At 42.3% G+C, this 21,383-nt stretch overlaps 1 long non-coding RNA gene across 1 annotated transcript in view; it reads left to right on the top strand.

Moving 5' to 3' along the window:
• The window catches only part of LOC129647664 (uncharacterized), a 37,508-nt gene extending 17,455 nt beyond the window's left edge, over positions 1-20,053 (top strand). The window contains exons 2-4 of the long non-coding RNA XR_008712420.1: positions 9,931-10,005; positions 19,145-19,228; positions 19,564-20,053. This is a non-coding gene — a long non-coding RNA (uncharacterized LOC129647664). The remainder of the gene's footprint in view (positions 1-9,930; positions 10,006-19,144; positions 19,229-19,563) is intronic.
• The last annotated feature ends 1,330 nt before the right edge of the window (positions 20,054-21,383 follow it).

Raw genomic sequence — 21,383 nt, 5'->3', positions numbered from 1 at the left:
TGTATAGAACAGTCTTTTGGACTCTGTGGGAGAGGACGAGGGTGGTATGATTTGGGAGAATGGCATTGAAACATGTGTAATATCATATGAGAAATGAATCACCAGACCAGGTTCGATACATGATACAGGATACTAGGGGCTGATACTCTGGGATGACCCAGAGGGATGGTATGGGGAGGGACGTGGAAGAGGAGTTCAGGATGAGGAACACGTGTACACCCGTGGCAGATTCATGTTGATGTATGGCAAAACCAATACATAAATGTAAAGTAATTAGCCTCCAGTTAAAATAAATAAATTTATATTTAAAAATAAATAAATAAATGTGACTGAGGGGGGAAAAAAAAGCTTAAAAGCTTAATTGGATTTCATAGTGCCAGTAAAATCGACAACTACAACAGAGGGGGAATAATGGGGGGTGGGGAATGCAAAAGAATATACAGAACAAGCCAAAACTTAAGAATATTAAAGGTTTTTTTTTTAGTCCAAAAAAAATAAATAAATAAGAAGGTCATTAGACTGAGATGGTCAGAAGTAAACCTATGATTCTATAGTAATCCATGACAAAGGAGGCAAGAGTCTACAATAGGGAAAAGACAACCTCTTTAATAAATAACATTGGGAAAATTGGACAGCTACAGGAAAAAGAATCAAACTGGACTACTTTCTCACATGGTATGCAAAGGTAAACTCAAAAGGATATAAGGACTTAAGTGTAAGACCGGAAACCTTAAAACTCGACAAGAAAACACAAGCAGTACATTCTTTGCCATTAGTCTTACTGATATTTTACTGTATCTGTCACCTCAGGCAAGAGAAACAGATGCAAAAATAAACAAATTTGATTATATCAAACTAAAATCTCTTGCACAGTGAAGGAAACTACAAAATGCAAAAGCCACCTATCAAATAGAAGAAGATATTTGCAAATTATATGTCTGATAAAAGGTTCACATCCAAAATATATAAAGAATTCATACAACAGCATCAAGATAAGCCAAACCTAATTAAAAAGTAGGCAGGATATTTGAATAGGCAGTTTTCCAAAGAAGACTTGCTGCTACTGCTGCTGCTAAGCCGCTTCAGTCGTGTCCAACTCTGTGCAGCCCCATAGACGGCAGCTCAGCAGGCTCTCCTGTCCCTGGGATTCTCCAGGCAAGAACACTGGAGTGGGTTTCCATTTCCTTCTCCAATGCATGAAAGTGAAAAGTGAAAGTGAAGTTGCTCAGTCGTGTCCGACTCTTAGCGACCCCATGGACTGCAGCCTACCAGGCTCCTCCATCCATGGGATTTTCCAGGCAAGAGTACTAGAGTGGGGTGCCATTGCCTTCTCCAAAAGAAGACTTAGAGGTGACCAAAAAGCATATGAAAAAAGTCACAATATCAATCGTTAGCAGTTCAGTTCAGTTGAGTCATTCAGTCGTGTCTGACACTTTGCAAACCCATGAACCGCAGTACGCCAGGCCTCCCTGTCCATCACCAACTCCTACAGCTTGCTCACACTCATGTCCATCGAGTCAGTGATCCCTTCCAACCATCTCATCCTCTGTCATCCCCTTCTCCTCCTGCCTTCACACTTTCCCAGCATCAGGGTCTTTTCCAATGAGTCAGTTCTTCGCATCAGGTGGCCAAAGTACTGCAGTTTAACGTCATCATCAGTCCATCCAATGAATATTCAGGACTGATATCCTTTAGGATTTACTAGTTTGATCTCCTTGTAGTCCAAGGGACTCTCAAAAGCCTTCTCCAACACCACAGTTCAAAAGCATCAATTCTTCAGTGTTCAGCTTTGTTTATAGTCCAACTCTCACATCTATACATGACTACTGGAAAAACCATAGCTTTGAATAGATGGACCTTTGTAGGCAAAGTAATGTCTCTGCTTTTTACTATGCTTTCTAGGTTTGTTATAGATTTTCTTTTTCCCAAGGAGCAAGTGTCTTTTAATTTCATGGCTGCAGCCATCATCTGCAATGATTTTGGACCCCAAGAAAATAAAGTCTGTCATTGTTTCCATTGTTTCCCCATCTATTTGCCATGAAGTGAATGAAAATTTGCCTTAAAGCTCAACATTCAGAAAACTAAGATCATGGCATCTGGTCCCATCATTTCATGGCAAATCGATGGAGAAACAGTGGAAACACTGTCAGACTATTTTTTGGGGTTCCAAAATCACTGCAGATGGTGGCTGCAGCCATGAAATTAAAAGACACTTACTCCTTGGAAGGAAAGTCATGACCATCCTAGATAGCATATTCAAAAGCAGAGACATTACTTTGACAACAAAGGTCCGTTTAGTCAAGGCTATGGTTTTTCCAGTGGTCATGTATGGATGTGAGAGTTGGACTGTAAAGAAAGCTGAGTGCCAAAGAATTGATGCTTTTGAACTGTGGTGTTGGAGAAGACTCTTGAGAGTCCCTTGGACTGCAAGGAGATCCAACCAGTCCATTCTGCAGGACATCAGTCCTGGGTGTTCTTTGGAAGGAATGATGCTAAAGCTGAAACTCCAGTACTTTGGCCACCTCATGCAAAGAGTTGACTCATTGGAAAAGACTCTGATGCTGGGAGGGATTGGGGGCAGGAGGAAAAGGAGATGACAGAGGATGAGATGGCTGGATGGCATCACTGACTCGATGGACATGAGTTTGAGTTAACTCCAGGAGTTAGTGATGGACAGGGAGGCCTGGCGTGCTGCAATTCATGGGGTCACAAAGAGTTGGACACGACTGAGTGACTGAACTGAACTGAACTGAATGGGACCAGATGCCATGATCTTAGTTTTCTGAATGTTGAATTTTAACCCAGCTTTTTCACTCTCCTCTTTCACTTTCATTAAGAGGCTCTTCAGTTCCTCTTTGCTTTCTGCCATAAGGGTGATGTCATCTGCGTATCTGACGTTATTGATATTTCTCCCAACAACCTTGACTCCAGGTTGTGCTTCATCCATCCCAGTGTTTCTCATGATGTACTCTGCATAGAAGTTAAATAAGCAAGGTGATGAAGCACAGCTTTGAAATACTCCTTTCCCAATTTGAAACTAGTCTGTTGTTTTATGTCTGGTTCTAACTGTTGCTTCTTGACCTGCATACAGATTTCTCAAGAGGCAGGTCAGGTGGTCTGGTATTTCCATCTCTTTCAGAATTTTCCACAGTTTTTTTTTTTGATCCACACAGTCAAAGGCTTTGGCATAGTCATTAAGCAGAAGTGGATGTTTTTCTGGAACTTTCTTGCTTTTTCAATGATCCAGTGGATGTTGGCAATTTGATCTCTGGCTCCTCTGCCTTTTCTAAATCCAGCTTAAACATCTGGAAGTTCATGGTTCATGTCCTGTTGTAGCCTGGCTTGGAGAATTTTGAGCATTACTTTACTAGTGTGTGAGATGACAGCAATTGTGTGGTAGTTTGAACATTCTTTTGCATTGCCCTTCTTTGGGATTGGAATGAAAACTGACCTTTTCCAGTCGTGTGGCCAGTGATGAGTTTTCCAAATTTGCTAGCATAATGAGTGCAGCACTTTCACAGCATCATCTTTCAGGATTTGAAATAGCTCAACTGGAATTCCATCACCTCCAATAGCTTTTTTCATAGTGATTCTTCCTAAGGCCAATTTGACTTTGTATTCCAGGTTTTCTGGTTCTAGTTGAGTGATCATACCATCGTGGTTATCTGGGTCATGAAGACCTTTTTTGTATAGTTCTTCTGTGTATTCTTGCTATCTCTTAGTATCTTCTGCTTCTGTTATGTCTTGACCATTTCTGCCCTTTATTGTGCCCATTTTTGCATGAAATGTTCCCTTGGTATCTCTAATTTTCTTGAAGAGATCTCTAGTCTTTCCCATTATATTGTTTTCCTCTATTTCTTTGCACTGATCACTGAGGAGGGCTTTCTTATCTCTCCTTGCTATTCTTTGGAACTCTACATTCAGATGTATATATCTTTACTTTTCTCCTTTGCCTTTCACTTCCTTTCTCTTCTCAGCTATTTGAAAGGCCTCCTCAGATAACCATTTTGCCTTTTTGCATTTCTTTTTCTTGGGGATGGCCTTGATCACTGCCTCCTGTATAATGTCATGAATGTCCATCCATAGTTCTTCAGGCACTCTGTCTATCAGATCTAAGCCTTGAATCTATTTGTCATTTCCACTGTATAATCATAAGGGATTTGATTTAGGTCATACCTGAATGGCCTAGTGGTTTTCCCTACTTTCTTCATTTTAAGTCTGAATTTTCCAATAAGGAATTTATGATCTGAGCCGCAGTTAGCTCCTAGTCTTGTTTTTGCTGACTGTATGGAGCTTCTCCATCTTCAACTGCAAAGAACATAATGTAATCATTCTGATTTCTGTATTGACTATCTGGTGATGTCCATGTGTAGAACTCTCTCTTGTGTTGTTAGAAGAGGGTGCTTGCTACGACCAGTGTGTTCTTTTGGCAAAACTATGTTAGCCTTTGCTCTGGTTCATTTTAAACTCCAAGGCCAAACTTGCCTGTTAAACCAGATATCTCTTGACTTCCTACCTTTGCATTTCAGTCCCCTATGATAAAAAGGACATCTGTTTTTTGTTTTGTGTGTGTGTGTGTGTGTGTGTGTGTGTGTGTGTGTGTGTGTGTGTTAGTTCTAAAAGGTCTTGTAGGTCTTCATAGAACCATTCAACTTCAGCTTCTTCAGCATAACTGGCTGGGGCACAGACTTGGATTACTGTTATATCAAATGGTTTGCCTTAGAAATTAACAGAGATCATTTTGTCGCTTTTGAGACTGCACCCAAGTACTGCATTTTGGACTCTTCTGTTGACTATGAGGGCTAGCCTATTTCTTCTAAGAGATTTTTGCCCACAGTATAGATATAATGGTCATCTAAATTAAATTCACCCATTCTGGTCCATGTTAGTTCACTGATTCTTAAACTGTCGATGTTCACTCTTGCCATCTCCTGTTTGACCACTTTCAATTTACCTTGATTCATGGACCTAACTTTCCAGGTTCCTATGCAATATTGTTCTTTACAGCATCAGATACTTCCATCACCAATCACCTCCACAACTGGGCATTGTTTATGGTTTGGCTCATTCTTTCAGGAGTTATTTCTCCACTCTTCTCCAGTAGCATATCGGACACCTACCAACCTGGGGAGTTCTTCTTTCAGTGTCATATCTTTTTGCCTTTTCATACTGTTCATGGGGTTCTCAAGGCAAGAATGCTGAAGTGGTTTGCCATTCCCTTCTCCAGTGGGCCACGTTTTGTCAGAACTCTCCGCAATGACCCATCCATCTTGGGTGGCCCTATACAGCATGGCTTACAGTTTCATTGAGTTAGACAAGGCTGGTGGCTCAGTGGTAAGGGACCCGCCTGCCAATGCAGGAGATATGGGTTTGATCCCTGGGTCAGGAAGATCCCCTGAAGAAGGAAATGGCAACCTGCTACAGTATTCTTGCCTGGGAAATCCCATGGACTAAGGAGCATGTTGGGCCACAATCCATGGGATCACAAAAGAATTGGACACCCTACTGGAGAAGACAATGGCACCCTACTCCAGTAGTCTTGCCTGGAAGATCTCATAGACGGAGGAGCCTGGTAGGCTGCAGTCCATGGGGTCGCAAAGAGTCAGACACGATTGAGCGACTTCACTTTCAGTTTTCACTTTCATGCACTGGAGAAGGAAATGGCAACCCACTCCAGTGTTCTTGCATGGAGAATCCCAGGAATGGGGGAGCCTGGTGGGCTGCCGTCTATGGGGTTGCACAGAGTCAGACACAACTGAAGCGACTTAGCAGTAGCAACTAAACAACAACAATAATTAGCAATGTTGAGCATCTTTTCATGTACCTGTTGGCCATTGAATCTCTTCTTTGATGAAATGTTTATTTAGGTCTTTGCCCATTTTTTGAATAGGTTTTTTTTTTTATATTGAGCTGTATGAGTTGTTTGCATACTTTAGAAATTAATTCCTGTTTGTCACATGATTTGCAAAGTTTGTCTCTCACTCCATAGATTGTCTTTTTGTTTTGTTTATGGTTTCCTGTGTTGTGCAAAACTTATAAGTTTGATTAAGTCCTATTTGTTTATTTTTGCTTTTATTTCTTTTGCCTTGAGTGATTGACCTAAGAAAGCATTGGTACAATTTATGTCAGAAAATGTTTTGCCTATATTCACCTTTTAAAATAGTATGATGTTATGTCTTATGTTTAAGTCTCTAAGCCAGTTCCAGTTTATTTTTGTGCATGGTGTGAGGGAGTGTTCTAATTCACTGATTTACATGCAGCTGTCCAGCTTTCCCAACACCACTTGTTAAAAAGACTGTGTTTTCTCCATTGTATATTCTTGCCTCCTTTGTTGAAGATTAATTGATCATAGGTGTGCTTGAGGACACTCTGTTTGTTTTGCTGCATTGGGTCTTAGTTGCAGTACATGAGATCTTTGTTGTGTCATGTGGTATCTTTCATTGCAGCATACAGACTCTCTAGTTGTGGCACCTGGGCTCCAGAGCATGTGGGCTCAGTAGTGGCAGTGTGATCTTAGTTGCTATGTGAGATCTTAGTTCCCTGACCACTATGTGCTTAGTTGCTATGTAAGATTTTAGTTCCCTGAACAGGGATCAAACCCACATTCCCTGCATTGCTAGACAGATTCTTAACCACTAGACTACCAGGGAAGTCCTAAGGAAACTCTTATAAACTGAAGCAAGTGTCTAAAAATCTGATCTTCATCAAAAATACTGAGTCAGCATCTCCTTGTACTAAAAAAAAGAAAGAAAGAAAAAAAAAAAAAAAAACCTGGGCATGGAGTTTTGTCAGTGCCCTTCAGCTCAGCTCACAGCCCTGACCTGAGAGTAAGATTTAAACGGATGTAGAGAATACCTTGCTGATGTCTCTAGACATCACGTTATTCACCACTGGAGAGAAAGATCTCATTTCATGCAAGCTGGAAATTTGGGCTCTGCCCTGAGAAAGACTATCCCTTTGATTCAGTTGGTAGAGAAAAGACAGATGTTCTGTCTAGGTAGGAGCATGAGCTGAAGGAAAATCTACTTCACTGCAGTCAGGACACCTTACATTGTGAAAACCAAGTGCCATCATGCATTTGATCCCTCATTTCTCATAGCAACACTATGGTGGATGCCAGTGAGCTGTTTACCAAACCCTTTCCCTTCCCTCCTGAGCACAAATAAGAAATACATTTCCCAGAAGCCTTTGTAGTTTATGTTGTGTGACATGGAATGTAAAAGAAGGCAACATGTGCTCTTCTCCACTGTCTGCAGCCAGATGTCAATGCCAAGGTCATCCCAGGAGCTGAGTCCAGCCTGGGTCAGCGGAAAATGACAGACAGTACCATCCACCCCAACCCTCCATGAATTGACTGAACTTTATGTTAGCAAAGAACACAGTGCCAAAGTGTTTAGCAAAGCCACCCAGAAGCTGAGGTTTACCTATTGTAACAGCAGACTTTATCTTAACTGATAAAAACTGAGTGACACCCAGGATCACATTCAGCCATAAGCCAAAGAAAACTCAAATCACAGTAGCTTAAACATAAAGGGGTACTTATCTCTAACAATAAATCCCAAAGGAGGAAGTCCAAAGAAGGCACATGCCCCCACTTCTGGCCACAAATAGCTATTCCTCTGGCCACATCTTTGTCTGCTAACAAGAGGGAAGCAGAGAAAGAATATCCCCAGGTCATAAAAGCAAAAGCTTTACTGGAAACCATCAGCTTGTAACTCATTAGCAAGACTGCATTGCTTGGCAGTAGGAGTTGCACAAGAGGCAGAGAAGTGAGGGTTTTATTCAGGCATGTTAACAAAACCAAGATTCTGTTACAAAGAAAGAAGGGCAACAGATACTAGAAAGACAAATAGCTACACGTGCCACCTTAGACAACATAAAGAAAAATTGCTCTTGAAGAGCAGCCCAGGCCTGGTGTTGACACCCTGTGTCATGGTTGCCATTTGTAAAGACTGAGCATGTGCCAGATCTGTGGGGGCCTGGCCTGAAAGGGCATGCATGTGGGTTTTTTGAATGCATGAAACATCACAATTTCATTCCATCCTCAAGTTTCCATCTACAGGTGCTGCATGCCCACCACAGAGCATGGAAACAAAGTTTGTGGTCACCTCTACACGTTCAAAATACCCCAATAATTACCAGGGTACCAAGCACTTGGCCATACCTCTTGGGGGCCCTCTTTCCCTGTGAGTTTTCTAAGAGGCCCCACAGGCCATGAACAACTCAGCTGGTACCACAAATTCTAAAGCTTTCTGGACCACATTTATGTTCAGATTACCTAACTGGTTTCCAAGTATTAATCATGCAAGCCAACACCAAGAGTAAGGCTGAGAGCAAGGTAGCCATCAAGGAGTCCCTGTGGGAAGAATTGTGGGCATGCAGGGGCACTACCCCAGTGGACACAAGAGCCATGCCACCTCTTCACTAGATACCAGGTAGAGAGGTTATGAAGAAAACCACTCAGAGGTCACGCCAAGACCTCCAGGAGTGTGCAAGATGCAGGAACATCTCTGACTCAGCCAAGTCTAAAGGCAAAGGGTAAGTTCAGGACATCTAAAACACAGAACAGAAAGATGAGTGCAGCATCAGGAGAGGGCCAAACTTCTTCTAAAAGTGGGGAAAAGTCACAGGCCTCCCCAACATCACAGAAAGGAACAAATCTGTAACACTCTCAAAAGGAAACACACCTAAGAAGTCATGAGGTAGAGGGAAGATGGAAAATCCTCTAATGAGGAGTGGTCCAAGGACCCCATTGAGAGATGGAAAGAAGATCTCATGAAGCCTCCAAGGTACCCATGAGACAAAGTCAGAAACTGTGCATGACTGATGTCCAGTGCTAGGTGACAACCACACCAGCCAGGTGAGACATCCCTGCCTCTTCTGTCTCACACCAGCCCTGCAGGACCAGAAATAAAAGCTAGCAGGCAAGGTGAAGTAAAGCAGGATAATAGTGAAGATGGCCTCCTAGGCTCTGTCCCCATTTCAGGCTTCCAAACCTGGTTGAAGTTCCAGGGTATGGGGAAACAAGGGAGGAAAGAAGATTCAAATTGGATGTATTAGGAGTTTACTATTACAGAGGAATTAAGAGGTATTTTGAAGGCTATCCAAAATATTCAGAGAGGGTATTGAAGGGGGCAGTGGGAAAATGAATAAATGTGATGTTTGCTTTGATTTTATGAAGTACGCTAAGACAATGAAGATTGCAGCCATGAAATTAAAAGACGCTTACTCCTTGGAAGGAAAGTCATGACCAACTTAGATATTCAAAAGCAGAGACATTACTTTGTCAACAAAGGTCTGTCTAGTCAAGGCTATGGTTTTCCCAGTGATCATGTATGGATGTGAGAGTTGGACTGTGAAGAAAGCCGAAGAATTGATGCTTTTGAACTGTGGTGTTGGAGAAGACTCCTGAGAGTCCCTTGGACTGCAAGGAGATCCAAACAGTCCATTCTACAGGAGATCAGTCCTGGGTGTTCTTTGGAAGGAATGATGCTAAAGCTGCAACTCCAGTACTTTGGCCACCTCATGCAAAGAGTTGATTCATTGGAAAAGACTCTGATGCTGGGAGGGATTGGGGGCAGGAGGAGAAGGGGACAACAAAGGATGAGATGGCTGGATGGTATCACTGACTCGATGGACATGAGTTTGGGTGAACTCCAGGAGTTGGTGATGGACAGGGAGGCCTGACATGCTGTGATTCATGGGGTCTCAAAGAGTCGGACACGACTGAATGACTGAACTGAATTGAACTGAAGACAATGAAATAGCTAAACTGAATTTACTTATAAATATCTTTCTAGAATCAAAGTAAGGTTATTAGGTTAAAAAAAAATTCTCAAACCAAAAAATATAACCAATAGAATTATATGACTCCTTCTTCATTTATATTCTGAAATCCATCCTTTAATTTTAAATGTTTCACTTCCACAGAGTTCAAAAGCTAGAAGAAACTCCACTAAAAGGAGAGTTTTTCCAAAATATCTCTACTGGGAAAATTCCAATGAGGTGCGATGCCCATATCTCATCCTTTACAACAGAACAGAGGAATTCCCAAGAAAGATGTCTCTTAAGATTTCAGTTCATTCTTTTATTTTTTAATTTAAATTTATTTATTTTAATTGGAGGCTAATTACTTTACAATATTGTATTGGTTCTGCCACACATCAGCATGAATCTGCCACGGGATTGATTACACGTGTTCCCCATCCTAAACTCCCCTCCCACTCCCTCCCCGTACCATCCCTCCAGGTCATCCCAGTGCACCCCAAACATCTTTTATCGAACCTGGACTGGTGATTTGTTTCTTATATGATATTATACATGTTTCAATGCCATTCCCCCAAATCATCCCACCCTCTCCCTCTCCCACAGAGTCCAAAAGACTGTTCTATACATCTGTGTCTCTTTTGCTGTCTCGCATACAAGGTTGTCATTACCATCTTTCTAAATTCCATATATATGCATTAGTATACTGTATTGGTGTTTTTCTTTCTGGCTTACTTCACTCTGTATAATAGGCTCCAGTTTCTTCCACCTCATTAGAACTGATTCAAATATATTCTTTTTAATGGCTGAGTAATACTCCATTGTGTATATGTACTACAGCTTTCTTATCCATTCGTCTGTCGATGGACATCTAGGTTGTTTTCATGTCCTGGCTATTATAAACAGTGTTGCAATGAACATTGGGGTACATGTGTCTCTTTCAATTCTGGTTTCCTCGGTGTGTATGCCCAGCAGTGGGATTGCTGGATCATAAGGCAGTTCTATTTCCAGTTTTTTAAGGAATCTCCACACTATTCTCCATAGTGGCTGTACTAGTTTGCATTCCCACCAACAGTGTAAGAGGGTTCCCTTTTCTCCACATCCTCTCCAATATTTATTGCTTGTAGACTTTTGGATAGCAGCCATTCTGACTGGCATAAAATGGTACCTCACTGTGGTTTTGATTTGCATTTCTCTGATAATGAGTGATGTTGAGCATCTTTTCATGTGTTTGTTAGCAATCTGTATGTCTTCCTTGGAGAAATGTCTGTTTAGTTCTTTGGCCCATTTTTTGATTGGGTCGTTTATTTTTCTGGAATTGAGCTGCAGGAGTTGCTTGTATATTTTTGAGATTAGTTTTTTGTCAGTTGCTTCATTTGCTATTATTTTCTCCCATTCTGAAGGCTGTCTTTTCACCTTGCTTATAGTTTCCTTTGTTGTGCAGAAGCTTTTAATTTTAATTAGGTCCCATTTGTTTATTTTTTTTTCTTTTTTTATTCGAATTTATTACTTTTTTTTAATTTTATTTTATTTTTAAACTTTACAAAATTGTATTAGTTTTGCCAAATATCAAAATGAATCCACCACAGGTATACATGTGTTCCCCACCCTGAACCCTCCTCCCTCCTCCCTCCCCATACCATCCTTCTGGGTTGTCCCAGTGCACTAGCCCCAAGCATCCAGTATCATGCATCAAACCTGGACTAGCAACTCGTTTCATACGTGATATTATACATGTTTCAATGCCATTCTCCCAAATCTTCCCACCCTCTCCCTCTTCCACAGAGTCCATAAGACTGTTCTACCATTTGTTTATTTTTGCTTTTATTTCCAATATTCTGGGAGTTGGGTCATAGAGGATCCTGCTGTGATTCATGTTGGAGAGTGTTTTGCCCATGTACTCCTCTAAGAGTTTTATAGTTTCTGGTCTTGCATTTACCTCTTTAATCCAAGATATGTGCAACCTCCAAGTATGTGAAGTGAGCATTCAGGCTTCTTTTGTACTAAAAGGGGAGGGGATGTGGTTGGTTGTTTCAACTTCTTGGTGTCAGAATCCTTTGTCCTTGCTGCTGTCCATGTGGGTCAGGTCATGAATGCTCCTGTGAACCTCCAACAAGACAAGTGCTATTCTCTGTTCTGTAACTTTTTATCCCCATATGAATGAAAAAGTCTAACACCTTTAAAGGCCAGAGCCTTAAGAATGAGCTATCCTGTATATTTCAGGCTATAGACAACATTCTTAATTTGTAGCAAAAACAATAGCATACAAAGGTTAGAGTAAAAGAAACATGCTGTACGGAATTGGATTTGTTTTTCCCTATTACATGGGCTACCCAAGTGGCACTAGAGATAAAGAATCCACTTGCCAATGGAGGAGAAAAGAGACACAAGTTCGATCCCTGGGTCAGGATGGTCCCCTGGAGTAGGAAATGGCACCCCACTCCAGTTTTCCTTGATAGCTCAGCTGGTAAAGAATCTGCCTGCAATGCAGGAGACCTGGGTTCAATCCCTGGGTTGGGAAGATCCCCAGGAGAAGGGAAAGTCTACCCATTCCAGTACTCTGGCCTGGAGAGTTCCATGGACTATGTAGTCCATGGGGTCGCAAAGAGTCAAACATGACTGAGCAACTTTCACTTTCCAGTATTCTTACCTAAAAAATTTCATGGGCAGAGGAGCCTGGCGGGCTACAGTCCTTGGGGCTGCAAAGAATCAAACACAACTGAGCACATTACATGTATACATGAGCGCACACACACATGTGTGCATATGTGCTCACACACACACACACACACACACATCTCTCAGTTAATTCAAATATTACACTAAAATTACCAGAGTATTAAGCACTGTCTATTTACCTAGCTGTTATGGTAAGCAGTCCCCCTCATTTCACCACATATTAAGTATTATCAGTTATCTCCAAGCTGTCTCTTTTACCAAGTAAGTTTAATACCAACTGGAAAAGGGAAAGCTACACACATACACAGAATTTCTTTAAGAATGTTGTTACAATTATCTCACTTTGGGAAAAGAGAATGAGACTCAAGAGAAAGCTGAAAATATTAAGATTGGATTTATTGTTTTGTGGAAAGGGAGTAGCTAAAACACCAAAGTGATGAGCAGAATCTTCTTTTTCTGGTTTGTGTTATTAAACTATATTTCACTGCATAAGATAAAGCCAATAAAATGAAAATCCGACTTCTTCTGTTGTCATTCTGGGAGCACTGGAGCTTAACCTTGTGCCTGACCATAGCGATGCACACAGGGCAGAAGGAAAGCCATGGCCTCAGACAGGCCCCCTTGGCCAGACTGCTGAGGCCCAGTCTGGCCACCTCACCAGGGGTGAAGGCACCAGCAGCTGGAGATTAGGGGATAAGTGATTGGTGCCTCCTTTGTTCCCTGTGTGCCTAACAACTAGGTCTCTACTTTGAAGACCCAGATCTTAGAGGCTTAATAAACTCAGCCCACATGCAGGAGTTTAGAAAGGGCTGTGTCCAGACATGAACATGCAGATAACACCTGCACAGCACAGACACACCTAAAGCAACAATAAGAGTTCTCCTCCTGCTCTCCCCAAGGCCATGACTTGTAGTACACCACCCTTTGGGACAGAGGGCCCCAGAGCATCAAAAAGGAAAGTCATCCACTGTCTTCTGCCCCCACAAAGATGATCCTCACCCTCCTCCTAAAAAGAGATGTATCTCTGGAGCATCCATCCCATAGGATTCTACCCTTTGCATTCTTCTATGCTCAAGTCCCTGACATTTGCATATCTGTTTCCAAATTGCTTAAATACAAGACCTCTCTTATTTTCCCTTTCTTATTATCTTCCACACCCAGAGAAACTACAGTGAATGACTGATGCGTTAAAGGCTTTTTGCCTCCAAACCTCACTTTGTTCCCTAGAAATCTTATTTCTCCTCTCACAAGGTTTATGTGTTACAACCAGCACCGCACCCCTAGACCTTGCTAATTTCTGTAGTTTACTGCCATGTGTCACACTGCGATTTATACAGACTTCCCTAGAATTTGAAAAAGAATTCATTTTTACACTGATGAACCCAAGAAAAAAAAAATTATCCATTCTGGAAAAAAGTGCCAAACCCACTGAAGGCAGCCACCAACTGGCCAGTTCCTTCTCAGCAAATTGGCATCTGCCACCCAGGGAGGGTAACACTGTAATAGGGAAGAACAAATCTGAATCCATATTAGATCTTTTCCTTTTACTTTAAACTTCATGCTCTGTTGCCTGTGCTTAGTCATGGCTCTGCACTGTTTGTAAAACAATGTTACCTCTAGCCTGAAATATACAGAGTAGCCTAATCTCAAGAATCTGAACTTTAACAGAGTCCATTCATATGAGATTTTGAAAAGTTACAGAACAGAGAATAACATTTGTCTTATTGGAGGTTTATAGGAACATTGTGACTGACCTACTGTAGACAGCTGAAAGAACAAAGGATTCCTATGCCAAGAAGTTTGCAATAACTTAACCACACCCCTCACTCATGTTGCCTTTAAAATGCTTTACCCTTCAAGAAGTTCAGGCTTGTTGGGCACAAGCCAGATTTCTTCTTGCATGGCCTTGCAATAAACCTTTCTCTTCTCCAAACTGTGATGTTTCAGCTTGCTTGGCCTCACTGTGTGTCAGGCATGTGAATTTGCATTCAGCAACAAAATCAGTGACTGTTATTCTGCACAGTTCACCTTGGCCAAGAGGTGCCAGTCTTCTGGCAGACAACAAACATAGCTTACTTGCTGCACCCAAGTGGTTGCATCTTTCAATATAAACAGTTTCCTCGGGGAACAGGATCCCCACGAATGCTAAGGGATACCCAACTTCACAACTGAGTTTATAATTTACGTGTTTTTTTTGTTTTTTTTTTTCTTTTTTTCTTAATTTTATTTTATTTTTAAACTTTACAAAATTGTATTAGTTTTACCAAATATCAAAATGAATCCGCCACAGGTGAAAATAACTTAAATAGAAAAGAAGATAAAACACACATTTCAGTTAAGTTCAGTTCAGTCGCTCAGTTGTGTCTGACTCTTTGAAACCCCATGAATTGCAGCACACCAGGCCTCCCTGTCAATCACCAACTCCCGGAGTTTACTCAAACTCATGTCCATCAAGTTGGTGATGCCATCCAGCCATCTCATCCTCTGTCGTCCCCTTCTCCTCCTGCCCCCAATCCCTCCCAGCATCAGAGTCTTTTCCAATGAGTCAACTCTTCGCATGAGGTGGCCAAAGTATTGGCGTTTCAGCTTCAGCATCAGTCCTTTCAATGAACACCCAGGACTGATCTCCTTTAGAATGGGCTGCAAAGATCTCCTTGCAGTCCAAGGGACTATCAAGAGTCTTCTCCAACACCACAGTTCAAAAGCATCAATTCTTCGGCGTTCAGCTTTCTTCACAGTCCAACTCTCACATCCATACATGACCACTGGAAAAACCATAGCCTTGACTAGATGGACCTTTGTTGGCAAAGTAATGTCCCCGCTTTTCAATATGCTGTCTACGTTGGTCATAATTTTCTTTCCAAGGAGTAAGTGTCTTTCAATTTCATGGCTGCAATCACCAGCTGCAGTGATTTTGGAGCCCAGAAAAATAAAGTCTGACACTGTTTCTACTGTTTCCCCATCTATCTGCCATGAACTGATGGGACTAGATACCATGATCTTCGTTTTCTGAATGTTGAGCTTTAAGCCAAATTTTTCACTCTCCACTTTCACTTTCATCAAGAGGCTTTTTAGTTCCTCTTCACTTTCTGCCATAAGCGTGCTGTCATCTGCATATCTGAGGTTATTGATATTTCTCCCAGCAATCTTGATTCCAGCTTGTGCTTCTTCCAGCCCAGCGTTTCTCATGATGTACTCTGCATAGAAGTTAAATAAGCAGGATGACAACATACAGACTTGACGTACTCCTTTTCCTATTTGGAACCAGTCTGTTGTTCCATGTCCAGTTCTAACTGTTGCTTCCTGACCTGCATATAGGTTTCTCAAGAAACAGGTCAGGTGGTCTGGTATTCCCATCTCTTGAAGAATTTTCCACAGTTTATTGTGATCCACACAATCAAAGACTATGCCAAAGATTTGGCAAATATTTGGCATAGTCAATAAAGCAGAAATAGATGTTTTTCTGGAACTCTCTTGCTTTTTCCATGATCCAGAAGATGTTGGCAATTTGATCTCTGGTTCCTCTGCCTTTTCTAAAACCAGCTTGAGCATCTAGAAGTTCACGGTTCACATATTGCTGAAGCCTGTCTTGGAGAATTTTGAGCATTACTTTACTAGTGTGTGAGATGAGTACAATTGTGTGGTAGTTTGAGCATTCTTTGGCATTGCCTTTCTTTGGGATTGGAATGAAAACTGACCTTTTCCAGTCCTGTGGCCACTGCTGAGTTTTCCAAATTTGCTGGCATATTGAGTGCAGCACTTTCACAGCATCATTTTCCAGGATTTGAAATAGCTCAACTGGAATTCCATCACCTCCACTAGCTTTGTTAGTAGTGATGCTTTCTAAGGCCCACTTCACTTCACATTCCAGGATGTCTGGCTCTAGGTGAGTGATCACACCATCATGATTATCTTGGTCGTGATGATCTTTTTTGTACAGTTCTTCTGTGTATTCTTGCCACCTCTTCTTAATATCTTCTGCTTCTGTTAGGTCCATACCTTTTCTGTCCTTTATCAAGCCCATGTTTACATGAAATGTTCCCTTGGTATCTCTAGTTTTCTTGAAGAGATCTCTAGTCTTTCCGATTCTGTTATTTTCCTCTATTTCTTTGCATTGATCACTGAGGAAGGCTTTCTTATCTCTTCTTGCTCTTCTTTGGAACTCTGCATTCAGATGCTTATATATTTCCTTTTACATTACTTACCAGAGTGATCCAAAGAAAATAATTTGCTTTTGTTTGAGTATGGAGGTAAGTTACAACTGTCCCACAATTTAAATCCATGAAGAGGTTTAATTACCTCAAATAGACACTTAAGAGAAGTTGAATTGGGCCCTGGTGGATGATCAATTTAAGAACAGCACTAATAACTGAGAAAGGAAAATAACATTTGCCCATATGCTTGTCTTTCAAAGATCTATCAAAAGATCATGTTTTCCATAAGACTGTTCTATACATCAGTGTCTCTTTTGCTGTCTCGTACACAGGGTTATTGTTACCATCTTTCTAAATTCCATATATATGCGGATTCATTTTGATATTTGGCAAAACTAATACAGTTATGTAAAGTCTAAAAATAAAATAAAATTTTTAAAAAATAAATAAATAAATAAAAAGATCATGTTTTATGACCTTTAAAGTAACTTTGCAATGGGAGCAAGAGTGTCTAACACAGAAATCAATTGGTCTCCATCCCTTTTTAATGTATAAATTAACAGGGAGTCAGCAAGCACTGACCAAACAAAGTGAATTATCCACAAAAGAACTGTAGCAATGGCCAAGGAGAAGTTTCTACAAAAGGTCCCCACTAGTGGATGGAGCCCAGAGTAGAGTACACCCAAATGCTTTCTGGCCAACTGTGATTCCTTGATGCTTCACAGTGTGAGGATAAACAGAAACACAAGGCAGCAATTTTAAATACAATTGTGTCTCAATTACCACCCTTGACTTGAGGGGTCTGCCACTCTGAAGCCTCTTAGGAATCATTTTTGCTTTCTGCCACGATGGAGTTCAGAACAGCAAGAGAATCAGACAGAAAAAAATGCTATCGCTGCACAACCTGTCAGGATGATTGTGAGGACACTCTAGACAGGAGGCATCCCAAGATGTGGTTGCAATGATAGTGTGGCCAAGTTACCTTGCTGATTCTGGAAGAGACTCAAGGGTGCCACCATAACCAGTGTTCCATTTCAGCTGATCAGGCCCTACGTTCAGCCCTGCTCAAGAAGGAAATATTGGACTGCTTGTTGCCTGGGGGTAGTTGTTTTGTGTACCTGAATGCACATTCCCACAAAGGCAGCCCATCAATAAGTTATCAGCTACTCCCCAGCTGGACTGCTCGTAAAGATCTGACACACAAAGAATGAGTTTACTTACGAAAGTGATCACAACAGTTCCTTCTGGAATTTGGTCTGAGAGGTCAGTTCAAAAGCAAGAGAACAGGAAGAAGTTACTGTGAGAAGGCAAGAGAGGCTTTTCCTAAATGATACTCCAGCTCCAGTTCATAAACATCCCTGCCATAATTCCTCCTGAAATTAGGTTCTTTGCCCACATATAAGCTCAATTTTCACCAAGGCCACTGGAGCCATGTTTCTAGGAGTGAGAAATGAACTCTTGGCTTGGACTTTAGACAAGATGGACATTTCCTTGCCTCAAATCCCACTCCCATGGCACAGAGGGAGAGATAAAGAGCTTACCATTCCTAGTTACTCTAAATCCTAATAGATAGACCCAGCATCCAGTGCACAAAGAATGGTAGGAAAGCAAACCCACCGTGGCAATCAGGTGATTAGGTCTGAGCCCTAAGTGGCCAGGCCAGAGGCATGTGCAGAAGAAAACCAAGATCTAGCTCTGATGTCCCAGAAGGAAGATGTTGGCATCCAGCACCTCCAAACCATGTAGGGCATATATGGAATATGAGAAAACCTCAGGAGAATTCCAACATGCCACAAGTATTCCTTATGTTCTATATGCCCTGACTTGCCAGGGATGGTCCAACTTTATGTCTGTCATTCCAGCATAATTTTATTCTCAGAATTGTTCCAAATAAGGTGGTTAATTACATGGTCCCCCTACTTAAAGCAGATTTACAGGTTATTGGTAGGAGTAGGAAACAATAATTGCTTATTGCTGCCTAACAAATTATCCCAAAACTTATCTACTTAAAACAACAAGCAAGGAATCCTGTGGCTTCCCAGTGGTTAGAACTCTGAATTCCATCCCTGATCAGGGAACTAATCCTGCATGCAGTATGGTACAGACAAAAACAAACAAACAAAAAGGCGAATATGAACTCACAGTTTTTGCAGGTCAAGAATTCAGGTATGGCTTATCTGGGCATCTCAGACTCAAGGTCTCTCTTAAGGACACCGTTAAGCTATTGGTTTCATCTTGTAGTCTCATCTGAATGCTCAGCTGTGGTAATGGGGTAGGGATAGTGGAGCAACCCAGTTCCAAGGTAATTCACAAGGTTGTTAGTGAGCTTCACGTCCTTTCAGACTACTGGACTGAAGCCTCAGTTCCTTCCTGTGGTCTCTCCACAGGGCTGCTTACAAGGAAGCTGGCTTCCCCACTGCAAGTGAGCTAAGACTAAGAAAGAGAAGGGCAGAGAGAGAGAAAAGAGAGCCTATGACAGCCACAGTTTTCTTATAACCTTATCTTGGGAGTGACTTCCTAACATTCTGCCATATTCTATTCTTTAGGAGTGGATTGCTAGGTCCAGCTGACACACAAGGGGAGGAGATTCCATGAGGGCCCAGCACCAGGAAGCAAGTTATGGAGGCCAGGTAAGAAGCTGCAGGCTTCCCAGGTGGCGCAGTGGTACAGAATCTGCCTGCTAATGCCAGAGAGGCTGGAAATGTGGATCCAATCGCTGGGCTGGGAAGATCCCCTGGAGGAGGAAATGGCAACCCACTCCAGAATTCATGCTTGGAGAATTCTATGGACAGAAGACCTTGGTGGGATGAAATCCACGGGGTCACAAAGAGTCAGACACAACTTAATGACTAAATGACAACAAGAAGCTGCCAACCACGGTGGGTATAAGTCCTCTGTGGTCTTGCATTGTCCCCAGCAATTGTTCTCACATATTTCTGTTCCACCTCATTGCTATCACTTCCAGAACTGTGGATTGAACTCTCTGGAGACCACTACTGATGTAAGGCACAACTGGTGGACACCATCTGGCTATTGGAGAGACAGAGGTACTGTGGCATCACCCTAGAGTGGAAACCGAAATTGGACTACTAGGTTCAAACCCCAGCTCCTCACCATTACCTGTGTGACTTGACCTTGAGCACAGTATCTTTTCTCTGCCCGTCTGCCCATCTTGGTGGTTGCTGCTGCTGCTGCTAAGTCGCTGCAGTTGTGTCCGACTCTGTGCGACCCCATCCCACCAGGCTGCCCCATCCCTGGGATTCTCCAGGCAAGAACACTGGAGTGGGTTGCCATTTCCTTCTCCAATGCATGAAAGTGAAAAGTGAAAGTGAAGTCGCTCAGTCATGTCTGACTCTTAGCGACACCATGGACTGCAGCCTACCAGGCTCCTCCGTCCATGGGATTTTCCAGGCGAAAGTACTGGAGTGAGGTGCCATTGCTTTCTCCTCTTGGTGGTTAATAGTGCCTATTTTTCAGAACCATTTGGAAAATTAATGGACCTACCGCACATAAGATGTTTAGTGGACTTTCTTGGTGGTCCAGTGGTTAAGAATCTGCCTGCCAGTGAAGGCGATATGGGTTCCATCCCTGATATGGAACAATTCCACATTCTGCAGAGTAACTAAGCCCACACACCACAACTACTGAAACCTGCACACCTAGAGACTGTACTTTGCAACAAGAGAAGCCACTTCAAAGAGAGCCCCGCTCACCACAACTAGAGAAAGCCCATGCGCAGCAATGAAGATCCAGTGTAGCCAAAAATAAATACATAAAATTTTTTTTAATGCATAGGATTATCAGCTCATAGGAAATGCTCAGAGGATGGTTGTCATCCCATCCTCATCTTTATGGAGAACTGTGCCCCTCGAGTTAGAAAAGCAGTGATCTGCACCCCTAACACATGAGTCTCAGCAAGGCCAATTTCCAAGTGAATATCCGCACTGCTCACAGTGGCTCCATATTTCCTCCCCAACCAGATGACCCATTCTCTGAGCCTTCATCTCCAGGGACATGGTCCTGGAAGCTAGCCCTCTGTCCAGGCCGCAATCCCTCTGCCGAGTTTCCTGAGATAAGCTTCCAGCTTCCTCCCACCCAGCCTCTTTCTCCCCTTTCCTCCTCCCCTGCTCTCTCTAAACCCATAGTTCCCAGACCTGCAGTTTTTCTCAGCTCTCTCACTATGTCTCTCCCAACCACAAAGATGTACACTCCTGACACCCAGCTCTGAGCTGACATCCCTTTCCAGTGTAGCATGCAAACATCACAAACGATCATCCAATCCTGAGAAGGCCCTTTCTCTGGCAACAGTGACTCACTTCAAGTCATTTGCCTGCATTTTATCAGTAGAGGGGTAGTTGCCACATGAGTTCAAACTGACAGATAAGAAAACTGAGTCAATATGTGAGGGGAATTTGTAAAGCAAAGAAACACATGTTCCTAACCCAGAAAACCACTCAAATCCTCGCCCTTCCTTTTATAGCCATGCAAGCTGGAGCCCCGACCTCCCCTACCTTTGCCCCGCGGGAGACACTCTTCACAGCTCTGTGGGAGGATTAACTAAGGCCATGTCACCAACACACACATAAGCTCAGGAAGGTCCTAAGTGCTTCAACAGAGCCCCAGAGCAAGGGAAGACACACAAACCTGGACAATGGATACCTTGAGTTCCCTTGCAGGGAACATGGGATTTCCAGCATTAGCTATCTTGCTAGCATTAGAGCAGAGGCCAGAGGACCAAGAGCTGCCCAGCCCCAAGGCTGTGACCCTTGCCTGCTGGTAGTCTCT

The sequence above is a fragment of the Bubalus kerabau genome, chromosome 3 (genome assembly GCF_029407905.1).
Source record: "Bubalus kerabau isolate K-KA32 ecotype Philippines breed swamp buffalo chromosome 3, PCC_UOA_SB_1v2, whole genome shotgun sequence".
Taxonomy (NCBI): domain Eukaryota; kingdom Metazoa; phylum Chordata; class Mammalia; order Artiodactyla; family Bovidae; genus Bubalus; species Bubalus kerabau.
The sequence above is the reverse complement of the archived record's forward strand: the minus strand, read 5'-3'. Positions and strand labels throughout refer to the sequence as shown.